General features: G+C 37.2%; 1 pseudogene; it reads left to right on the top strand.

Moving 5' to 3' along the window:
- The first annotated feature begins 483 nt into the window (after nt 1-483).
- Nucleotides 484-4,687, top strand: LOC111146929 (annotated as a pseudogene).
- The last annotated feature ends 11,214 nt before the right edge of the window (nt 4,688-15,901 follow it).

The raw sequence follows: 15,901 nt of genomic DNA, 5'->3' as shown, positions 1-15,901 counted from the left end.
TAGACAGTGGTGAAGGTCACTGAAAATGCTGTTCATTTTTGCTGAAGTTCTCAGACTTCCTTTTCATCAAGTGATAACTGTGTTTCATTGTGTGGAGAATTTTAATTTGGGATGCAAATTTGAATTACTGAGTGAGAAGATTGTATGTATTGTGACCTAAATGAGATGTGTTTGAGATATATTTGAGGATTTGATCACCAGCCACTCATTGGGCAAACAGAATCTTACACATTTCCTCATGCCACTCTTGCTCATCTTCATTAGTCCAGCGACAGAGAAGCGTTGAATGTTATCTTCTCAGAACAAGTAATTCTTTACTCTTTATAATGGTGATTTCAATGTGATCCTTATAACAATCCCTTGAAAAAGATTATTTTTATCTTTGCCATGCAAAACAAAGGCATTTTTAAGAGGAATATATATTTCACAATAGAGAGAAGAATTACTATTCTAGTCCTATGATTTGTATAAGAAGAAGGGACGATGGGCTGTATGAAGTTCAACCTTTCAAGCGAGGGAGGTGAGAGCAAGCCACCACTTTGAAGACAACCATATAATGTTGCTGCAAGAAGTCTAAAAACCATCCACAAGTAAGGAAAAAATGTAAGAATAAACATACTTCTATTTCAAGTACTATAAACTACAAAGCACAGTAAACTATGATACAAGAGGAAAAACAGTTGTAATTATCTTGGTGAAATAAACTATTGTTCTACTGACATTCCAAAGTACATGGCCAAACAACAATTTATCTATGGAATTACACCCACTTGCATATTAATCTTTACAGTAATCACCTAGGGATTTTGCAAAATGTTTATGTGCCACCTCAATCATCAATCAAATATGATAGAATGGTTAAGTATCTTTAATATTGGGTCTTCATGGCATTTTGTTTTGTTGAAAATTGGTGATTCATGAAGCTGCAATACAGATGTATTTGACAGGAAGTCAACATTTCTGGCTTCTGTCTGTAAATTTCCCATGAACTTTCTGGATTTCACCTGTTTCATCTCTTAGATGAAGAGGTTGGATCATATTATCTGTAAATTCTTTTTTGGATGAACATATTATGAGTCCGTGTGTGATAATACTCAGCAAAAATATTTAAACAAATATATCAAAATAGTCAATAAGGATAAGATCAATATATTTAAATATATTTTTATTAATATTTTAAAATATTTTATATTTAGAAAATCTAATTTTATTTCATTAAAATATGTATAGAGGCAATATTTAAATGAAAGGCAATATTTATTAGTCATTCTAGAGCTTGATTCCCTAGCTTGATTCTGGGTAAATAGCTTTCTAGTCCTAGTGGAAAAAACATATGTTAAAATGACCAAATCATTAGCTCTTCATACATCTTTATTTATCACTATTATCAAATAATTTGTTATCACTAAAGAGAGGTTCTGAAATAAAACTTGATGAGAAAATCTGACAGTCATTTACTGAAATGTGACCTCAAGGACCATTACTTCTGTTTTTCCTTTTGGGACAATGTATCTAAGTTTTCACTCAAGGAAAAGTGAAATTTAAAAAGAAAAAAAAAACTAAGCTATAAGGCCTTAATAAAACATATAAATAATCATTATTATGAAATTATTTTTACATTATCAGAGAACCTGACGAATAAAATTCAAAACATTCAAAGAATTGTCATAGAAAATTCCATGTCTTTGCTTTGTACTTTCTTGATTGGTTGGATATGTATAAATCAAAAATATGCCTGGAATATAATGAAAATAACTTCTCATCTTCTTCTGGGGAAGAATACTTTATTTGAATGTGTATGTAACAAGGCATTATTAAAAAACAGTTATTTTTGGGGCGCCTGGGTGGCTCAGTGGGTTAAGGCCTCTGCTTTCAGCTCAGGTCATGATTCCAGGGTCATGGGATCGAGCCCCACATGGGGCTCTCCGCTCAGCGGGGAGCCTGCTTCCTCCTCTCTCTCTGCCTGCTTCTCTGCCTACTTGTGATCTCTGTCTGTCAAATAAATAAATAAAATCTTTAAAAAAATAGTTATTTTCACTCAAAATACAGCAGTTATGATTATGAGCAACAGACACACTCTTCTTGGAATCCATCTAATTGGAAGAGTACACAAAACAATTGACCACTTCTGTTTCCTTGGAACCACCAACCTCCTTGTCTCTGAACTCAGGTACTACTTTCTGACATCAGTTACTGCTGCCAATCATCACTATCAGTGTTCATATCTCAACAGTCCTATCAAATTTTATTTGTATAATCTTTGATCATAAATATTCAGATATTTATCAATCAAATATATTCCAATATGCTGGTGATAAAAATAATATAACTAGTGTTCTTGAATGAAAAGCACATACTTTTTCATTAGATATTTTTGGCTTGTCAAGACAGTTACCAATGTCTCTCTTTACTGTAAAAAGTGCTGCCATCCACAAAGACAGACTCACACCAATTGTGATTATACTACATGTCCCTAATTCCCCCAAACACAGTGAATCAGAATGGAATAGATATATGCTCATTGCTAAAGCCATGAGATTCTCTAGAACTTGGGATGGGAACTCAAAGCAAGCAAACACTACCTCTGCTGGTATCTTGCATGGGAAAGACAAAAACCTTAAAGTTACATAGCGACCCGTTAAGCTGACTATATGCAACAAAAAGCATATATATTGGGATATATGATAGAGACTCTGTTTTTACATTTTTTTTAATTTTAAAATCTATGTTGAATGTTTCAAGTAATTTCTTTATTACAGAATAGTGCTTGGAATTAAGAAAAATTACTGGCTCTTTTTTTGGACAAGTGTATAGTGGGACAGTGATCTTCAAAAGTCAACTCACTTGAGTAACTTAGAAATGTAATTAGAATTGAAAATGTACTCTTTATGTTGTACATCATGTTTCAAATTAAAAGCTATCTTTTGGGGTGCCTGGGTGGCTCAGTGGGTTAAGCCTCTGCCTTCTGCTCAGGTCATGATCCCAGGGTCCTGGAATTGAGCCCCGCATCGGGTTCTCTGCTCTGCAGGGAGCCTGCTTCCCCCTCTCTCTCTGCCTGCTTCTCTGCCTGCTTGTGATCTCCCTCTCCCTCTGTCAAATAAATAAATAAAATCTTAAAAAAAAAAGCTAGCTTTTAAGCATCAGAGAACAAAGATTGCTTGTGAAACATTACTATCCCCAAGACTTCCTTCTCTGTACATCATACCAATGGGCTCACCTTCATATGCTATCTCAGCAAGAAGGAAGGGGCTACCTGGGTACAATTAATTCAAAGGTTTTCATTATATATGTCTGACTGTACTATTGGAGTTGCTTTAAGAATCTGAGGGCACAAGATGAGTTTAGTTCTAAATATGTTGGACCAGAGAGAAGAAATAATTAGTTCATGCTCATAAACAGCAATTGTAGCAACCAGAATCAAAGAGCAATACACAGGTTTTTGAAATCTGTCAGTAATAGGTAATTATCAAAGGAAACAGGAAGTGAACAGTATATAAGTATATTATGGAGTAAGGCACCAGTTAGAAGACTCTAAGTATCCTTAGAGGTAAATTTAAGCCCTTTTCTGGCCAGTGGCCAGTGGGCACAAGAAGGGAAAATGTGTTGCTATAGCCTCGGGGCAGGTGAGGGGGGCTGGGAACACATCACCTGAGGACTCTAGATACTTCTCTAGAGCATCAGCTCAGGCAAGAGTGCCCATTGCAGCTGCTTCTCTGAGGGACCTGTCAACCAACCCCAGACATTGCCCCTAGGGCCAAAATGGAAATAAACTTCAAGCTGCCTTTTTGGCTGTCAGCACCATCAAGAAATCTGATGGGACCCACATGTACAAAAGCATACTTGCCTATTCTCCATAGGATGAGGAGGATAGCATGCCCCCCTATCAGTACCCCACCACTCAGACTCTGCTGTCTCGGTCACCTCTCTGCACTGAGTCCAGCAAGTCCCCTCCCTCCACTTTCTTACTGCCCAAGGGAGGAAGAACAGGAGCCACTGGTGTTTGCAGAGCAGCCCTTGAAGAAGCCCTGCACCAGCTGTACTGCAGTGTGTTCGAGAACCCTGTGACATCGTGTGTGGACACACCTTCTCTCAAAGATGAGCCTTGCAGACAGAGAAATGTCCTATGGGCAACACCAAGCTGATGGTTGTGGGTGAAAAGCATTGCTGTGGTGGAGCAGATGGAAGAGCTCATCATCCAGGAAACTCAGTCCCTGCAAGGACCACAAGGGCAGCTATGACTACAGATCTGTGCAGTGCCCCCCAAACCCCAACTGCCTACCTTACCTTAAGACGAACCTGGAAGCACACCTCAAGGAGTGTGAAATCAAGTGTCCCCACCCCAAGTATAAGAACATGGTTCACCAGGAACCAGGAAACATATGAGATATACCTGCAGAATTGTTATTTCCAGGGCCTGAAGGAATTCCTGCAGCATACAGAATACTGCTTCCAGAAATGCACATGGTACTAGTGTGGAAGAGCTAGAAGATGCTTTCCTGAGCTCTATGCTGGGCAAGCCCTAGGAGAAGCTAGGTGAAGAGCATCAAGATCAAGTTTAATATCCTGAATGAAAACAAGCAAGCTCAGCAAGGGCATCATGGAGTTTCAGAGGGAAATATCCATGTTGACAGACTAGCTATCTTGCATCAATGCATGACTAAGCATGGAAATCCTAAGAATCCCATGACCATCAGCAGATCTTCATAACAAAAGAATCTTCCTGGGCTACCAGAGCCCTGTCTACAGGTGACCTGCTTTTCAGGTGACCTGCTTCTTTGACAAGACCACCAATGTGTAAGATACATGTACCACTGGGCACCTGGGTGGCTCAGTGGGTTAAAGCCTCTGCCTTCAGCTCAGGTCATGATCCCAGGGTCCTGGGATCGAGCCCCACATCGGGCTCTCTGCTGAGCAGGGAGTCTGCTTCCTCCTCTCTCTCTGCCTACTTGTGACCTCTGTCTGTCAAATAAATAAATAAAATCTTAAAAAAAAAAAAAGATACATGTACCACCTATAAGTGCCAGAAGACTGGAGGGTCATGATGGCTTTGTGCTAGCATTCCACATGCTGGGTGCAAGCTCTACAGTAACTCAGAAGACTATACCAAAATCTCGTGGACATGCTGCAGAAGATTAATACAGTCCAGGCATGACAACACAGTGTGAATGCTGGTTTCCTCATGCAGCATACTCTTCAGAAGCTCTCTGAAGGCCACCAAGGTCTGCAAGATCTTGGGCACCCAGCTGAGATGAAGAAGCTCATGGGCCTCAACCATTGGGTATGGGCCCTGATAGCCGCCCAGAGTACTTGTATAGTGGTTCCTACCAATCAAGATTTGGAAAATCTAGACCCTCAACTGCATGTTCTATAAACATCTAGTGGCAATATCTAGTCTATCCATGTGGTGAGACACTACACTGTCTATGGCACCTAGAATACATTCATGTGGGGGCACGGAATCTAAGACACAAGTATGGACCCTGGCAGTCCATAGGCACTGTGTATGTTCTTTATGCCCTACCAAACCAAAGTCTTCAGCCCCTGCTCTGACCAGTCCCTTAGGGTCTAAAGTATGTATTCAGACACTACTGTGTCTCTAGGACAATGTGACTGTGATAGTTGTGTCCTGAGATGGTACTTCTTAAGGACTGTGGACAGCACTGTGAAGATTTGCTGACAGGGAATCCAAGATGAGTTCAGGCTTCTTCTGGAGAAAGCTGGCCTCATGAGTTATCTCAGTGTCTCTGCCTGCCTTGTAGGGATAAGCAAACAGGCTCAGCCTGCTGGGCAATGCCCTCCCAGCCCTATACTCGACAAGCCTCCTTTTGATTGGTCCTGCCCTCAGTGCTGCCAAACAATGCCCAGTCCCTCATCCAACATGGATGCTCTCCTTGCCCCACCTCTATTCCCACCCTAGATGCACTGAGACCTTTTTCTGTTTCTAGATTGTATATAGATTTGATTACTTCCTGATTAGAATAAAAGTCTCATGGAATATGAAAAAAAGAAAAAGAAAAAAGAACTACTAGGCTTAATCTGAACAAAAGATTTAGAGTTGGCTTTAGTTAGAGCAAGCATCAAGGTTGATTAAACCACAAATTAATATTTATAATATTCTCTTGCACTGTTTGCCTGGGAATGGAGGAGAAAAATAAAGTGAAATAGGTGAGTTGCTGATTTATGGGAGACATAATTTTAGTCTGAAAATTTAAAGTAATTTTTTAAGTCTTTTTTTTTTAAAGATTTTATTTATTTACTTGACAGAGAGAGAGATCACAAGCAGGCAGAGAGGCAGGCAGAGAGAGAGGGGGAAGCAGGCTCCCTGCGGAGCAGAGAGCCCAATGTGGGGCTCGATCCCAGGACCCTGAGATCATGACCTGAACCCACTGAGCCACCCAGGCACCCCAATTTTTTAAATCTTTAATGTAACAAACATGATATGTATCCACAAACATGATAATAACAAATATGTTATAGTCATTTTCACAGCCTTTGGTCCTGAAATATGTTGTGTATATAGTACATTCATATGTTCTTCAATCATATGGTCTACTTAATATTGTCCAGTAAAAGCATGTTGCAAATCTAATGTATAGTGGAAAATAGGTATTTGTTAGTTAGAGATTGACCTGCTAATATTCATATAAAGACTGTACTTAAAACACACATTTATCCCAAAGGTGGCATTTTAGCAAGTCATAAGTTTTCCAGCTCTGGTTGGCAATGCCCATAGCCTGACCTAATCAGCATTTTAATGTTGTATCCAGCTAAATCCAACATAGGCATCTGTGCTAGCTTAAGCAGTATGTGTGGAATTATTTCTGGGCTATGTTTTCTTATGCATGGTTTAAATCTAAGAGCTATTATACAAGAATTCTCTACACAAAAGTGATTCTGATCAGCTCTCTGCACTTATAAATCCCTCACAGTTGGGAGAGAAAATGGATGTTGTACAAAAGATTCAAATGACAACAGCTGCAGACAAGCTGTGCATCTGGCACATTCTGACTCTTGTTATAAGCACAGAGTGCAAGTGACAATTGCTTTCCTTAATCCTGTGATTGTGGTCTGTACAATTGGAATAATTTCTCTATAACTTTTGGACCTCCTACAGACATCTATGTCCCAAATTTCATCTTTCCCTGTATTACACCATGGTATTGTAGCAGTATGCCATGACCCTGTAGATTGATATTTTATATGCTGCCTCTGTGTGCTCTTAATACTGATAAAAAGAAAATTACTCATAATGGTAATAGGGTGAGACAGACAAAGAAGAATTATTTAGAGATATAACAACTACACTCACTTTTTTAAGTGGTGATGTCTTTTCTTGCTAGTTTTAATTCAACAAATACTTATTACAGCCTACACTATGGGTGAAAGCAAAAATGTAATCCCTATATTCAAGGGGGGCAAAAATTACACAGGAAACATTGAAATATAATCCAGACAGTACTTCTGTGCTGTGATATTTGGTGCAAATTTTGAGTTTTATAGATGTTCTGGAATGAAGTGACTAAGGGTATTTATAAGGTAAATACACCTGCCTTTATGACAGCATTTCTCTTAGCCAATCACGATGGCTACAAATATTGAGCACATATCACTTATCAGACACTATATATTAACTCATTTAATTATCCCAAGTAGTGTAGGAGTCATTTCGTATTATTAGACTATCAGGTCACAGATGAAAACCAGAGTTTGAGGAGGTTAAATATGGCTCATTGTTCCTTGAGGGAAATGCAGAGAGGATCCAAACCCAGGACTCTAGGATTCCAGAGTTCATTTTCTTAAGCCTTTCATCATCTTGCCTAATCATGTGCTCTTATGCACAATATGTGTTCTTTCTTCCCCCACCTTTACTGAGATATAACTGACATATAACCTTGTATAACTTTAAGGTGTATGTGTTGATTCAATACACTTACATATTGCAAATATGATTACCACCATAATGTGAGTTACCATCTCCAACACTTCACATAATTAACCATTTTTTTTGTCTGAAAGCATTTAAGATCTATGTTTGAAACTTTCAATCTATAGTACAGTGTTGTTATCTATACTCACAATGCTGTATATTAGATCCCCAGAACTTAACAACCGGAAATTTGTATCCTCATTCCCCCTCCATTCACCCACTCCTTACCACTGCTGGGCCCTGAAAGTCATTCTTCTACTCTCTGTCTCTACAAGTTTGGCTTTTCCATAGTTGTTTTGGATTTTGTTGTTGTTGTTGTTTTGTTTTATTTCTCAACATTAGTAGAGAAATTTTGCCACTCTGGGGACATTTTCAATGTCCAGAGAAAGTTTTGGTTTCATGATTGGAGGAGGAGCTGTTACTGGCATCTGGTGGGTAGAAGCCAGAGATGCTACTAATCATCCTACACTGTATAGGACAGCTTGCTCATTACAACAAAGACTTAGCCTGTCTAGAGTATCAAACAGTGTCAAGGAGACCCTGGCTAGACCATTCTTTGTTGTGCAGGGGTGTCTTGTGCACCATGTTTGGTTGGCCACACTCTGGCTTCTATATGTTATATTGCATTAGCATTCCCTCTCCCAATTATGACAACCAAAACTATCAGCAAATACTAATAAAGATCCCCTAATCATGCTTGTCAAGCATCCTTGTTTGACAGCCACTGCCCTGGAGTAATTAGCTCACAGAAAAGTGAGGAAGATGGGGAATTAGCTTTGCCCAGATTGTCGTATTTCATGTAGCAAAAAGAGGAACAAAGTTGTATTCCTGAAACAGAGCATCAGGAATTCATTTTGCTTAGGTCAGTTCATGGAGTCTCCACTATAACATGGCTATAAAGTGGAGTTTAAGGATAAACACGATAGCAACAAAGACAAAAACGGAAGTCATTTCTTTCAAAGGGAGAAACTCATGAAAAGTCATAGCAGAGGATGGAAAATGTGGCAAATGCAGGACCTGAGGACCCATTCATGTGGCTCATCAATAGAGTGAGAGCAGGTGTGATGGCAAATTTTATGTGTCAACCAGACTGGACCACAGGATATGCAGACACGTAGCAAAATATGATTCTGGCTGTGTCTGTGAGGGTGTTTCTGGATTAATTCTAAATTAACATTTGAATCAGTAGACCACCTGCCCTCTCTAATGTGAGTGGGCCACATACAATCAACTGAAGACCTGAATAGAACAAAAAGGCAAAGTAAGAAGCAATTTCTACTTTATTGCTTAGGCTGGGACACTGCTCTTCTCCAGCCTTCATACTCCTACTTAGACACTGCTTTTTCTTGCGCCTTGAGCTTGCCGGCTTTCAGGGTGGAACTTACATCATCAACTCTCTTGGGACGTTCAGATCAGATTAGTACTACACATAAGCTCTCCTAGGGTCCCCAGACATAAGCGCAAAATCATGTGAATCAATTCCTTAAAATAAATCTCTTTAAATCTCTCTCTCATTCTCTCTTTCTCTGTCACTATATATGTTAAAAATATCCTAAAATTTTATATATATATATATATATATATATATATACATATATATATATATACATATATATAAATAACTACAAGTGAGATTAAAAAACATACTTCCTGTTGAAGCATACACATCCAATTGATTCTATGTCTCTGGAGAACCATGGATAATAAAGGAAGTGAGAGGTCATGTTGGAGAAAGAACAGGCTGGAGAATGAAGCTGGAGTCCTACTACTGGGGCCTCATATAAGGAACTGAGACATTTCAAATTATTTTTTAGATGATATTTTAAAATATCTTTCCTGAAGAAAACATGAGCTAATACACAATGTTGATATGTTTATTATTTTTCATCTCTTATTTGCCAAAATGAGGGATGCCAGTAAAGGATTTGATATGCTTGTTCATGAGTTTATTGGTTTGAAGAAACGGTTTTATGGCCACTGCAGAGTAGAACCATGTTGGAATAGGCTGGAGGCTGAATGAAAGCTCCCTTTGCTGGAGATGAGGCAAGAGATGATGGGTATAGGTTGCTAATCATAAAATTATGGAAGGACAGTTTAGGCAGAGGGAACAACCCAGAGGGGATATGATAAAGAGAAACATTGGAGAACTCTTCCCTATTCAAAAGTGTATCTATAATTTACTCTTTGTATTCTATCATGGCTTCTTGGTTCAAAAAAGTCATATTTATATTCTGTTTCATAACTTGAGAAAGTTATCAATTTATCTGTTTTCTTCACTTACATCCTTCCACACAGTTTCTAAACCATTCAGGTAACATTTAATGTAAATACATAAAATAAAAAATGGGCAGAAGACATGAACAGACGCTTTTCCAAAGAAGACATACAAATGGTTAACAGGCACATGAAAAAATGTTCATCGTCATTAGCCATCAGGGAGATTCAAATCAAAACCACATTGACATACCACCTTATACCAGTGGGAATGGCCAAAATCATCAACACAGGAAAGAAGTGTTGGAGAGGATGTGGAGAAAGGGGAACCGTCTTACCCTGCTGGTGGGAATGCAAGTTGGTGTAGCCACTTTGGAAAACAGTGTGGAGATTCCTTAAGAAATTAATAATAGAGCTACCTTATGACCCTGCAATTGCACTACTGGGTATTTTCCCCAAAGATACAGATGTAGTGAAAAGAAGGGCCATCTGTACCCCAATGTTCATAGCAGCAATGGCCACAATAGTCAAACTGTGGAAAGAAGCAAGATGCACTTCAACAGGCAAATGGATAAAGAAGATATGGTCTGTATATACAATGGAGTATTGTGCCTCCATCAGAAAGGATGAATACCCAACTTTTGTATCAACATGGACAGGACTGGAAGAGATTATGCTGAGTGAAATAAGTAAAGCAGAGAGAGTCAATTATCATATGGTTTCACTTACTTGTGGAGCATAAGGAATAACACAGAGGACATTGGGAGATGGAAAGGAGAGGTGAGACAAGGGAAATTGGTGGGGGAGACAAACTCTGAGAGACTGTGGACTCTGAGAAACAAACCTAGGGTTTTGCAGGGGAGGGTGGTGGGGGGTTGGGTGAGCCTGGTGCTGGGTATTATGGAGGGCATGTATCACATGGAGCACTGGGTGAGGTGCATAAACAGTGAATTTTGTAACACTGTAAAGAAATAAAATAAAATAAAATGGAAAAAAAAAAAAGATTTTTAAAGCTCTGGTTCCAGTGGCAGGCTCTGAAGAAGGGGAGGCAGGCACCATATCTGTATGCAAAGGTGCCAAGAAGAAGCCCTTGAGACACCCCGAGAAGCAGGCCAAGGAGATGGACGAGATTAGGCATTCAAGCAGAAAAAGGAGCAGAGTAGAAATAGAGGAGAAAGAAGAGCAGAATAAACTGAAGGAGCTGAAAGCAAAGGTCATGTGGAAGGGCTCCCTGGCCACAGGTGGAATTAAGAAATCTGCCAAAAAAAAAGTAAGTTCTTCCTTGTGCCTGAAAAAAGGGTGATCCTTAATTCCATTCATGTTTAAACATCTGGATTCTCTGTCATAGCATCTGTTGCCACCTATAGCTAGAATGAAGTGTTGTCTTAGATTCTGAAGTAAGCTTTCATTAAAAAAACAAACAAACAAAAAAAAACAACAAAAAAAAGAAAAAAACAATCGATCCTTAAAAAAAAGATTTTTAAAAATCTGTAACTTTTGATGATCTAGTGCTCACTTATAAAAATTCCTTAAAAAGTTCTGTCTTAGTAATAATATCCCAAATACAGATTATAAATAGAACTTAAACTACTTCAGTGAAAGGAATCAGCAAAGCATTAACTGTTAACCTTGTATCCTATCTGTGTCCTGGTTTAAAAACTTGATTATATTATTATATTATATTGATTATATTATTTAAATTGGTGTTAAGCATACCCAGTTGTAGGGCACTAGTAAAAAGTATGAAATCCCAGATTCCAACTCACACTCAATGAGTCAGTAACTCCTAGGGAAGAGTCTTAAAAGCAGAATTATAAATATAATTTATATAAGTCTTAAGAACAGAGATATTTGAAAACCAATTACATTATCTCATTCATCATTTACAAAAGGTACAAGGTGACCCTGTAGCACATCAAAGAAGCTAATGAATAACATTTTCTTACATTCTTTGCTTATAATTTACAAGAGAGTAAAGGATGGAAATAGGAATAGTCATAAAAGCAAAGAGAATGATACGTATGTGGTTTGAATGAGGTATGGGGACAAAGATGAAATGGTGAATGGCAGATTGGGCAATTACCTATCCCCAGAGTCCCACATAAGTAACAATGACATTTTTTCTGGAGGAAAATATCGATCTAGGTTATGGATAGCAGTAATAAATATCGCTGAGTCAAGAAGCAATCACTAAAGGCATCTTTTATTCCCCTTGCTCAGTTGACATAATCCACTAAAAACCAAGAAGCAGTTGTTCAGCTTCTCAATAATTTTGTAGTCAAGGTCATATTTTTCCAGGGTGTTTAGTGTTATGGTTTGCAGGACAGAAACAGAAGCCTTTCTAAACTTGTGATAGATTATGTGTACTACCCTGTTTGATCATTTATATCTGTCACTGTGTCTTAAGAAAAAGAGATTATTTTGACAGGATTTCCTCTTTGAAATTCTGGCCGAATGTGGCCGAGGGACATGTCTATGCAATTTGTGCTGAACGATTTACTGTATATTTCTAAATAGAAAGATGGTGATCACACTTAAGGATTCATGCTCTGCAGGTGATCTTTTGTTATGTTGTACTTTCACTTCTTGATCTTATAAATAGTAACTATGAGTCTCCATCTCAAGTGCCCTGACATAATCATTTTCAAGATTTTTTTTTTTTTTTGGTAAATAGATTTGCTTCACTCTTGATATTCATTTTTATCTTGTTCATATTGTACAGAATAAAATAATTTTAAAAATTTTGCTGGCTTTAAGTTAAGAGTTGCCTTAGCAAGCATTGTAAGAACACAGAATTATGAGAGATCTCTCTTTTAAATTCCATTTTGGCATGAGAAAGAGGAAGGAAGAACAGAACCTATATTTGAAAGATAGATTGGTGTGATAACAGATCTATATAAAGACTCCTCACTGTCGGAGACAACCAAAAATTTAATAAGTTGGTAATTGGTAGAAGTGTGGCAGTAGGGTGTTTTACATCTATCATCTGTCCAGCAGATAGAAGATAAACCAAAACAGATGGAGAGCCAGGATCTGTGAAAAATGCCTGGGGTAGTCTGTAGATGATACTTAATAACAGTAATATTTAGAGAAAGAGAAGTCAAGGCTTTAAATTGATAGCAATATTCATTATGAGCCATAAAATTTCTTTCTTTGAAAATTTTCCTCTATAGATTATTAATTTTAGTTTCTTATAAAGAGCAAATAAAATTAGTCTCGTATTGTTTTGACTCTAAAGAGTTAATTTGTTTTACAAAAATAATACCACAACCCTGACTGAATCATGCCACCTTTATCACCAACCAGGAGACAGCCCCCAGAGATGGAATGAAGCATTTGAGAATTTTAAAGCCTGATTCTTGCTATCTCTGAAACACAGACATTATTAGAGATGGAAATATTATGCCTTTCTACTCGTCCTCAAGGTTATTTGTATTTCTGTGTTAATGTGTTGTCTACTGATGTTATAATTATCACCTTTTGGCTTAATAAAACTACAACCTTGTTTTCAGCTAAATCCTATCATTTTTCTCCCTTTTTTCAAAATCAGGCAAACCGTTTCAGTTTGATCAAGTCCCTGGGTGTTAAAAGGAGCTACGTTTAACAAAATAAAAGTACATTTCAGAAACAACTCTGTAGCTAAGCATGCTGGGTCAGTCCTTACCTCATCATAGAGATCCACAATGATAAGAAAAGAAGGTAAAAGAAAACTGTGTGTGTGTGCTTGTGTGTGTGAAGTGGGTAATGTGGTTTATTATATTCCACCACTACTATTGTCTTTCTGTAATGATCTGGAATGTCTTATCCTCGCTGGAGGTGTGTATGGAACTATGGGTTTTGTTTTTATTATTTTTGTCTTACTTGTTTAAAGGTATTTGTCTATATATTCAGTGCAAAAGTAAGAACAGAATGGGTGTATCATAAGTCATAGATGTACCAGCATATCAGCAAGTATATAACTACAGGGTCAATCTACATTTGTGAACTTCCTTAACTGTTGATGCAGGTTAGTTCAACAAGCACTCCACTTGGCCCTCAAAGAGCCCGCCAGGCTACCTCATCTTCAGGTGGAGTGAAAGTTACTGTCACTTTCAGAAATTTGTGGCCCAGAATGCATAGCATCTGACGAAGACCACTGCTTTTGCACAGGAATGTTTCTTGTCTTAGAACTGAGGGTGTTTACTCTGTTTCTCTACCTGGAGATTGACACAAATGTGAGGGAGCCTAATGGCTTGATTATCCCTTATTATGACCAAATCTTGCATCGTTTGGGCCATGTCTTTTCACTTACTCCTCTGAATAATTCTGATTCTTTGCTGTAAATGTGGTTCCCCAACTTGATCTTTAGATTCTCATCCGCATTATATATCCCAACCTGAATCTGTCATTATAGTCTCTTCCCTTTAGGGCTATTATTCATTGGAAGTTTTAGAAAGCAAAAAGTAAAAACTATACAAAACAGAACAACAGTATAAAAGCACATGAACCACCATCTCATCTTAGGCAACTGTTTTTCTTTTTTTTGGTACTATTCCTAAAGGCATAATTATAATGGAGTACATAGTTATATTTTCCTTCAATATGCTGTATAACCACAGATTCCTTCAGTCTTAAAATAGTTAATTTTAACACTTATACATATTATCCCTTCATTATTGATTATTTCCACACTTCAATATTGTCTATGCTCTGCAATCAAAAATTTCATACCTATAGCTTTATTGTGCTGAATGCTTTTCTTAAGACAAATTCTCAATTGTGTATCAAAGTTTGTGGCAATTTTTACACCGTTTTATAGGCATAACAATCCTTCCCTTGTATTTAAAGATTCATAAACATTGTAAAAAATATAGTATAATGAGTTTCCTACCAAAAAATAGTATTGCCAACTCCAGTCTTATTTCTAGGAAGTAATTATTTGTAAACATTGTGCTTTAAGATATGGTTGTTTCTTCTATTTAACTAAATATGTATAATGCTAATTTTATTTTAATTTGCTACTTACTATTTTATATAATTAATGAATTGCTCGCTATCAAAATGAGGAATTTTTATTGATACAATCCTCACCTATCCTTCCAATATTAAGTCATTCATCTAATTTCATTCAGTTTTAAATAATAATTAAATAAATTTGGATTTCATATTTCATCTACTTTAAACTATGCTTCATGGACTCCCACCACAAAGAATAAATATATGAAACACCTTACCCTTCTCCTCTCTCCATTTTTTCTTTCTTTGTTCCCTCTTTTGAAGGAACTATAATTTTATGGAATGGAATGGAATGGAACTATAATTTTACATTATCAAGCTGACAAAATTTTAAGGTTAGCTTAGAAACCTTCATGATAACATTAGTTGCAGTCAAGCTTTTTATTTTATTCCTATCGAGAAATAATTAACAAATATTTATTAAAATGTTTATGTGTACATCTTTACTATAAAGTCCCATTAATATACTAGGATTGCATGTTCTTTCCATGGATTAATGTGACTTGATCTGTGCTACTCTAAAAGATTAGATTTTCTTTTTACATGCAACCTGTTGCTTAAAAGCATGATTCATCATGTTTGAATGTGTATATATATGTATACATATCTACTTGTAGGTTATCTGCTTACTTCATTGTATTCTAGAGTTTACATTTGCACCTTTTTATTATTGTTGAGAGTGAAATTGTATAACTGTTGTCCTAAGTACTTCCACTTTTACTTTAACGATTTAGTTCATCCCACTTTAGAAAAAGTGCTATGTCT

The sequence above is a fragment of the Enhydra lutris genome, unplaced genomic scaffold (assembly GCF_002288905.1).
Source record: "Enhydra lutris kenyoni isolate GAN:26980312 unplaced genomic scaffold, ASM228890v2 scaffoldscaffold15, whole genome shotgun sequence".
NCBI lineage: Eukaryota > Metazoa > Chordata > Mammalia > Carnivora > Mustelidae > Enhydra > Enhydra lutris.
The sequence above is the reverse complement of the archived record's forward strand: the minus strand, read 5'-3'. Positions and strand labels throughout refer to the sequence as shown.